Raw genomic sequence first — 7308 nt, 5'->3', positions numbered from 1 at the left:
TAACAACAACAACAAGAGCTAAATAAAAGTCATAAAGTAAAAGAACAAAATCAGCAAGGAAAAGGGCCAAGAATGGAGCTATATGCTGGGCATGACACAGAGCAGGCCAGATCCTTGGGCCCATAGAAGTGGTCCATCAGTGAGCCATGAAGTCTACAGGAATAGTGAAGACAGATAGGGTACACATTGGTCACTCAGCCTTTAAGTCTGGATTTCGTTCTTCCAGCAATGGTGACTCACAGAAGGACTTCAGCAACAAAGTATGTGCTCAAGATATTTCAGAAGCTGTGTGGAAGATAAATTTGGCAAGGGTGGGGGATGAGTAGAAGGTAATTGCTGAGATCAGGAATATTTTTCCACTGGGATTTTCTACTTCAGTTTCAGCACACTTACCCCCTTACTCTTTCATTTGCTTCAGTTCACCTCACTCTAGCACAAATGATTCTTACTAAAGTAAGAATCCCTCTTAAAGATTATCCCTCTTAAAGACCCCTCTTAAAGATGATCACTTTAAATTGAACACTCTTAAGGATGATTAGAGTCCTGGTGTGGTGCTGTGGGTTAATAATGCACTGGACTGAAAAGTTTATTTGGACCACAAGGTCAGTGGTTCAAGCTCACCAGTTGCTCCTTAGAAACCCTATACAGTCGGAACCGACTCGACAGCACTTAACAACAACAACAAGAATGATAAATTTTCCAGATCCAAAAAGGTGACGTTGCAGACAGAAGAATAAAAGAAGCCAGTACTGAAAGTTGGGGCCATTCAGTCCTCACATGTCCCCTCCACCCCCACCCACACCCCCACACACAGCCCCTGGCCCAGCTCACAATACAAAAGAGAGGAGCCTGCACAGGAAGGTTGTCTCCATTCAGAATAAGCACAGATTCAAAGCAAAAGAAAAGGAGACCAGGAAAAGCTTCCTTTTGGATCCTGGCTGCTGCCTGGGAAGCCCCATGGTGGAGACCCAGCCCAGAATCCTGCTTCAGATGTCTCATTAGTCACATCCTCTTAGAAGGCTTGAGGTCTCAACTTCTATCTTCAAAGGGCTTTGCTTCTGGAAGCCTCACTGCAGGAACAGTCATGGAAGGCCCATTCCAATCTCCTGAGCTTAAAGAGCTCTCTGACCTCAGTGCAGAGTGAGTAAGGACAAGCCCGCCCAAGCCACACCCACCTCATGTCTGCTGTCTAAGAGAACAAGGATCACACAAAAGCAGCTCTGTTCCAGGATCCTCTGCTCACACTGTGTAACATCAAAAGTATCTTAATCATTGATCAGTTTTCTAGACATTAAAAAATGAAAGAGAGAGAAAGTTATAAACAACAACAAAAACTCAAAGCTAATTCTTTGGTTAAGTATATACTTTTCCAAACCATGAAAAAATGGCAAATGCTTTCAAAAATTCCTGTGGTCAAATCCAGGGACCAGTAATTTTACTTGCATCTTACTTTTCTGATGACAAAGCACAAATAGAACAGCCACCGGGTCCAGTGGGGCTCAGTAAAACTAAAATCTCTCACAAAAAGCTCAGGGAAAAAGCGCCTGGTCTTTTAAATCAATAGAAATGCAAAAATGGACCAAGGGAGCCCCTTTCTCTTATAGGCAGGCCGAGTCAGCCTCCATTTCCACACACAGCATCTTGAAGCTAATGATGAGCTTGGATGACCCCTCTGCTAGCGAAACAAACAGATCAAGAAACCTCTGCTCCTCAGATGAGTCTTTCATACAGTGTCCCTGTTCTCCAGGATGGGACTGAGGCTTTCTGAGGGGGTCCTTGCCTGCGCAGAAAGAAAAGTTCTCCTGCCCACCTCAGCTACAGAGCCAGCAAACAGTTGAACAGGAGGGTAAGATGATTCATGCTTAGCTAAAAAGTGACTCAAAATGGAAACAGCCATGTGTGCCAGTATGACACATTCCACTACCACCTGCCGGGGCCAGGTTTATCTGAGACATAGTGTCTTCCTAGCTTTGGAAGTCAAGCAAGTAAATAAATTATACATTTCAGGTCCAACACCCATGGTGATGGAGACCTCTTCTCACCTCGCCTCTCGTTTCTGACAGTTCTTGACAGTCATGCAATGGTTTCCATGTGGCTCACATTGACACTCAGGGGGGCAAACAGGAACTTTACCAAGCATAATGTCTTTCTCCAGGGATTGGTGCCTCCTGATGACATGTACAAAGTATATGAGTGAAGTCTTACCATCTTTGTTTCCAAGGAGTATTCCTTCTTTCCTGCCTTTTTAATAAACTTTTGGTTCATATATGGTGTATATGATGTCATTGGTATCATCACACAACTCATCTGGTCTTTGGTTATTAGTGTTCAGAGTGTCATATCTAGTATTGAGATGGTCTCTAAATTCAGGTGAGATGTATTCAAGGTTGTATTTTCACTCTTGTGGACTTGTTTTAATTTTCTTTAGCTTCAAGTTGAACTTGTATATGAACAACTGATTGTCTGTTCCTCAGTCGTCACCTTGTTGTTATTGTTAAGTTGTTAAATTTCATTGAGTCAATTCTGACTCATAGTGACCCTGTACAGGGTTTCCAAGGAATAAATGATGAGTTTAAACTGCTGACTTTGTGGTTCAAACCGACCTTGCCGTTGAGTACTTATCCTATACCCACACATCAACCAGTCTCCAGCGTTGTTTTAACTGATAATATTGAACTTCTCGATTGTCCTGTTGTTAGGCTGCAGGATAAGCTCTGGGCAGCTAATGAAAGGTCTGTTGGTTCAAACCCACCAGCTGCTCCTCTGAAACCCTATACAGATTTACTATGAGTCAGAACTGACTCAATGACATTTAATAACTTAACAACAACATAAGCTTTTGCCATAGATGCAGTCTATTTGATTCTTTATGTATTCCATCTATGCATATCCGTTCCATGTGCATAAAAACCAAATCAAACCAAACCTACTGCTATTGAGTTCATTCTAATGTATAGCAGCCCTATAGGACAGAACTGCTCTCCAGGGTTTCTGAATTGGTAATTCTTGATAGGAGCAGAAAGCCTTATATTTCTCCCTCAGATCAACTAGTGCATTTAAATCATCAAACTTTTAGCAATCAGGCATTGCTTAACCCAGTGTGCCATCAGGGCTCCTTTTTATGTGTATAGTTGTCATATATGTTCTAGAAAAAGAGTATTTGTAATGACTAAGTCTTGCAAAATTGTATTATACAATTTCCAGCATTGTTTCTATCACCAAGGCTATATTTTCCAGCCACCAATCCTACCCCTTTATGTCCAACTTCTGCATTCCAATCATCAATTACTATCAGTTCATCTTGATTGCATATTTGATCAATTTCAGATTGCAGATTGTGGTAACAATCTTCAGTTTCTTCATCCTTGACAATAATAGTTGATCTATAAATTTGAACAATCGTAATATTAACTGGTCTTCCTTGTTTTTGTTGTTATTAAGTGCCATCGAGTCAGTTCTGATGCAACCCCTTATATGATTTAGCAGTCCAGTGCTTATCCAACAGTGCCATACCAGGACTTCCTTTCAGGTGTCTGGGTATTAGCCTATCACTGACAGTTTTGTATTTCAAGTAAGATCTTTCAAAGTTCTTTTTTACAATGAATGTGACACTTGTCTTCTTCAATTTGTTATTGCTAGAATTCTAAATCATATGATTGCCTGATTGAAAATTATCAATACCAGTACATTCCAGCTCATTAATGCACTTAGGATATCAATCTTTCTGTATTCCATGTTATTTCTAATTCCATTTTCCTACTTTCAAAAGTCATGCATTCCATGTCACAATTATTCATGGATGTTTGCAGCTTTTTCTTTTCACTTTGAAAAAGTGAAGTCAAGCCCCATCAGCAGATGAAGGTCCTGAAAGCTTACTCCAACCATGTCATTAAGGTTAACTTTACTTTGAGAAGACAGCTTTTCCCCAGGTATTTTTGTGTGCCTTCTAACTGAGGGGTTCATCTACTGGTATTATATCAGACAAAGTTCCATTCTGATTCATAAGGTTCTAGTTGACAAATTTCTTCAGAAGTAGATTACCAAGTTCTTCCATTTCTGCTCTTGTCTGGAAGCTCAAATGTAACCTGTCCACTATGGGTGACCCTACTGGTATTTGAAATGCTGGTAGTATTGTTTCCAGTATCACAAAGAACTGAACTCTCACATGGTCTAAGCCAATTGGCAGACATGGAGTCCAGTGGATTGCCTACTTTTTAAGGTAGTGATGAGTTGTGGTTCTGGAAGATTAGATTCTACCTTTGCAGTGCTTCCCCATTCCACAGGTTCTCACAATAAAGTTTGGTACCAGCCTGGTTCTCACACTTCATTGACACTAAGGCTGACTTGTGTGGGGCTGCTAGGAGATAAACATTGAGAATGTGAAAGGTGCAAAGTTAACACTGAAAAGTGCTGTGGGGAGCAGTTTTGCTTCTTGATTGTACTGCGGGCACTGAGCCAAACCCACCAGCCTTTGGGTGGGGTCTGCAGTTTACCAGACTGGTTTGCGGAGCCAGTGTGGGCCTTGGTCAGACCTGAGAGTCAGTCAACTATACCAAGGTGCCAAAAATGTGAGGTTTGGAGAAGGAGGGCATTTTCACTATTGTTATTTTGTGCACCAAAGGAAAGGGGGAGGGAATCAGCAGAGGGGATGGATAGATTCCAACTTGTGTTCTAAGCCAAGTGATGCTGATTTTCTTAGAGAGACATTCTCTGGATCTTCAAACAAGCAGCAGGCCAGAAGAATGTGCAAAGGACTGTCTTAGCTGGGCAGCTGGACTGTCAGCACCACCTTGTCACTGGAGGCGAAGAGAGGACATTGACCACAAGGGTGTGGCCCACATTCAAGCTGACCAACCTGCTTGGTAGTCATATGAGAGGCAGTAAGAAACTGGGGTGGATGGGGAGGCAAGAAATCATGGGTGAGGGCGTCAGAGGTAGACCCACTAGGGGTTGAGAGACTTGAGGCTGTCAGAGCCAGGGGTCACTGCATTCTTATGTATTATCCACTTACTCTTTCATTTCTTTTATAAGGTTTAGCCATCATTATCTGACACCTTGGTACTATGATCCATGCTAACAGATATCATTGAGCAACTTGCCTGCCCTCAGGTGGCTCACAGTCTGATACAATGACAGACTCAAAAATTAAAATATATTTATTGTGTTATTGTTAAGTGGTTGCTTTTGTTCTGACTCATAACAAACCTGTATAGGGTTCCAAGGAGAACTGGTGACCATGTAGTTCAAACCAACCTTTCTGGCTAGATGGGTGTCTCCTTCCTCCCTCACCGAGCCATGTGCGTCCCTCCCGAAGCTGCATGCTTGGTTGAAGAGGACGACCATCCCCTATAGAGGAGAGGACCGTCCTTCGGTCAAGGGTATACGAGTAGCTGCGCTCCCCTGCTAGAACCTCCAAACACGCTCTCAAACCAACCTTTCAGTCCAGTGCATTATCCCACAGTGCCACACAGTTACAAAATGTGGTTGCTACTATGAAGAAAAAGCAGTGTCTTGACTGAGATTAGGGAAACAGACAGATGATACTGAAGAAGTAAAATGTGCTGTGGAGAATCAGGGCATGAGGGAGAGGAAAGTGTCAGGTGACTGTCCTGAGTGATCCCAGGTGTCTGACGGTCCTTCCAGATAGGTGGATGGCAGGCACTACTACTTTAAGGCTGAGAAATAGCAGACTTGTCATCAAGAAAGACCTTCCTCAAGAAAGGGCATCATGTTTGGTGAAATAGGGGGTCATTGACTCCTCAATGAGATGGATTTGCACACTAGCTATACCAGTGGACTCAAACATATCAACAATCAGGATGTTCAGTCTGTTAGGTCACAATGAGTTAGAACTTACAAAACAGCAACTAGCAATAGTAGTTGGAGAAGTTAAATTAACAATTAATTATCATATTGTATCTCATTTTCAATGAAACTCTAGATAATAGATTCAAGAGTTTCAGCCAGAAAAAGAAAATATTACTTAATAGGCTTATTATATTAGGCTAAGTCAAAATACTAGAATTCTAGTTCATACATGCACAGGATTATCCCAAACAAGACATGCTTAAATATTTTTCGTTACCAGTGGTTGAATGCAAACAAATTCCCTCAGTAATACACTTGTTTTATTCTCAGTGTTGTTGCTGTTGAGTGCCATAGAGTCAATTCTGACCCATAGTGACCCTGTATAGGGTTTCTGAGGAGCAGCTGGTGAGCTTGAACCACTGACCATGACATTCAAAGTGACTTTGCAATCCTGCACATTAACCTACAGCACCACACCAAGACTCCTCCGTATTCTCACTAGGGTACCTTCAAAATAAAAACAGTGTTTTCCTAGGGAAACTACTTGTTGTTGTTAAGTACCTTTGAGTCGATTCCAACCCATAGTGACCCTGTAAAGGGTTTCCAAGGAGCAGCTGGTGAGCTTGAACCTCCCACCTTGCAGCTCAAATGACTTTGCAGTCTGATGCATTAATTAGCCCACAGTGCCACACCAGGACTCCTAGGTCAGTTCAATTTAAGGCAGAGAGGTTGTCTCAGAAGGTTATGGCCTGAATCTCCTGTTTTGAGGAGATTCCAAAAGGGAAATCTTAAATTGATGTTTTTGAAGGACGTGCTTATTAGAAAGACATTTAAAGAAAGTTGAAAATTACACTGGTGTCAAAAAGGCCAGGAAAGTTGAACCGAGGAATTTTTTTTTCCATCTCGAAAATATACTGTTCATTCTTTAAAGTTAATAAGGACTATCCATCTACATTTTGCCCCATCAGATTTCTTTTTGTTCCCCAAACTCAAAGAACATTTAAAAGGATCACAATTTGAGTCCCTGCAGGAGTTCTGGTGTGGCGCTGTGGGTTAATATGCCAGATTGCAAAGCTCTTTGAACTGCAAGGTCGGTGGTTCAAGCTCACCAGCTGCTCCTTGGAAACCCTATACAGGGTCGCTATGGGTCGGAACCAACTCGACGGCACTTGACAACAACAACAACAGGATGCCAAAACTGCTATTTTGATGTGATGTAAATTAAACAACACTGAATTATTCAGGGAACAGTTAGAGAGATAGGTCTATATGCTGCCTTAGAAGTGTGTAGACCTAGATGGAAGTTACATGGAGACACGATAGCTTCACATTTTGATGTTTAAGTCTAATAAAGGTTTCTATTCATTTGCAGCAATTTTTTTTTTTAATTTCCTTAATACCCTCACAAAACTTTTAAATGCCTTTTGCCTTCATAAAAGCTGAAGTGATAAAGAGAAGCAAAAACAGGAGAAATAAAGAATACATTTTTTATTACACTTC

This window comes from Chrysochloris asiatica, unplaced genomic scaffold (assembly GCF_000296735.1).
Source record: "Chrysochloris asiatica unplaced genomic scaffold, ChrAsi1.0 scaffold00036, whole genome shotgun sequence".
NCBI lineage: Eukaryota > Metazoa > Chordata > Mammalia > Afrosoricida > Chrysochloridae > Chrysochloris > Chrysochloris asiatica.
This window is presented reverse-complemented; position numbering follows the sequence as displayed.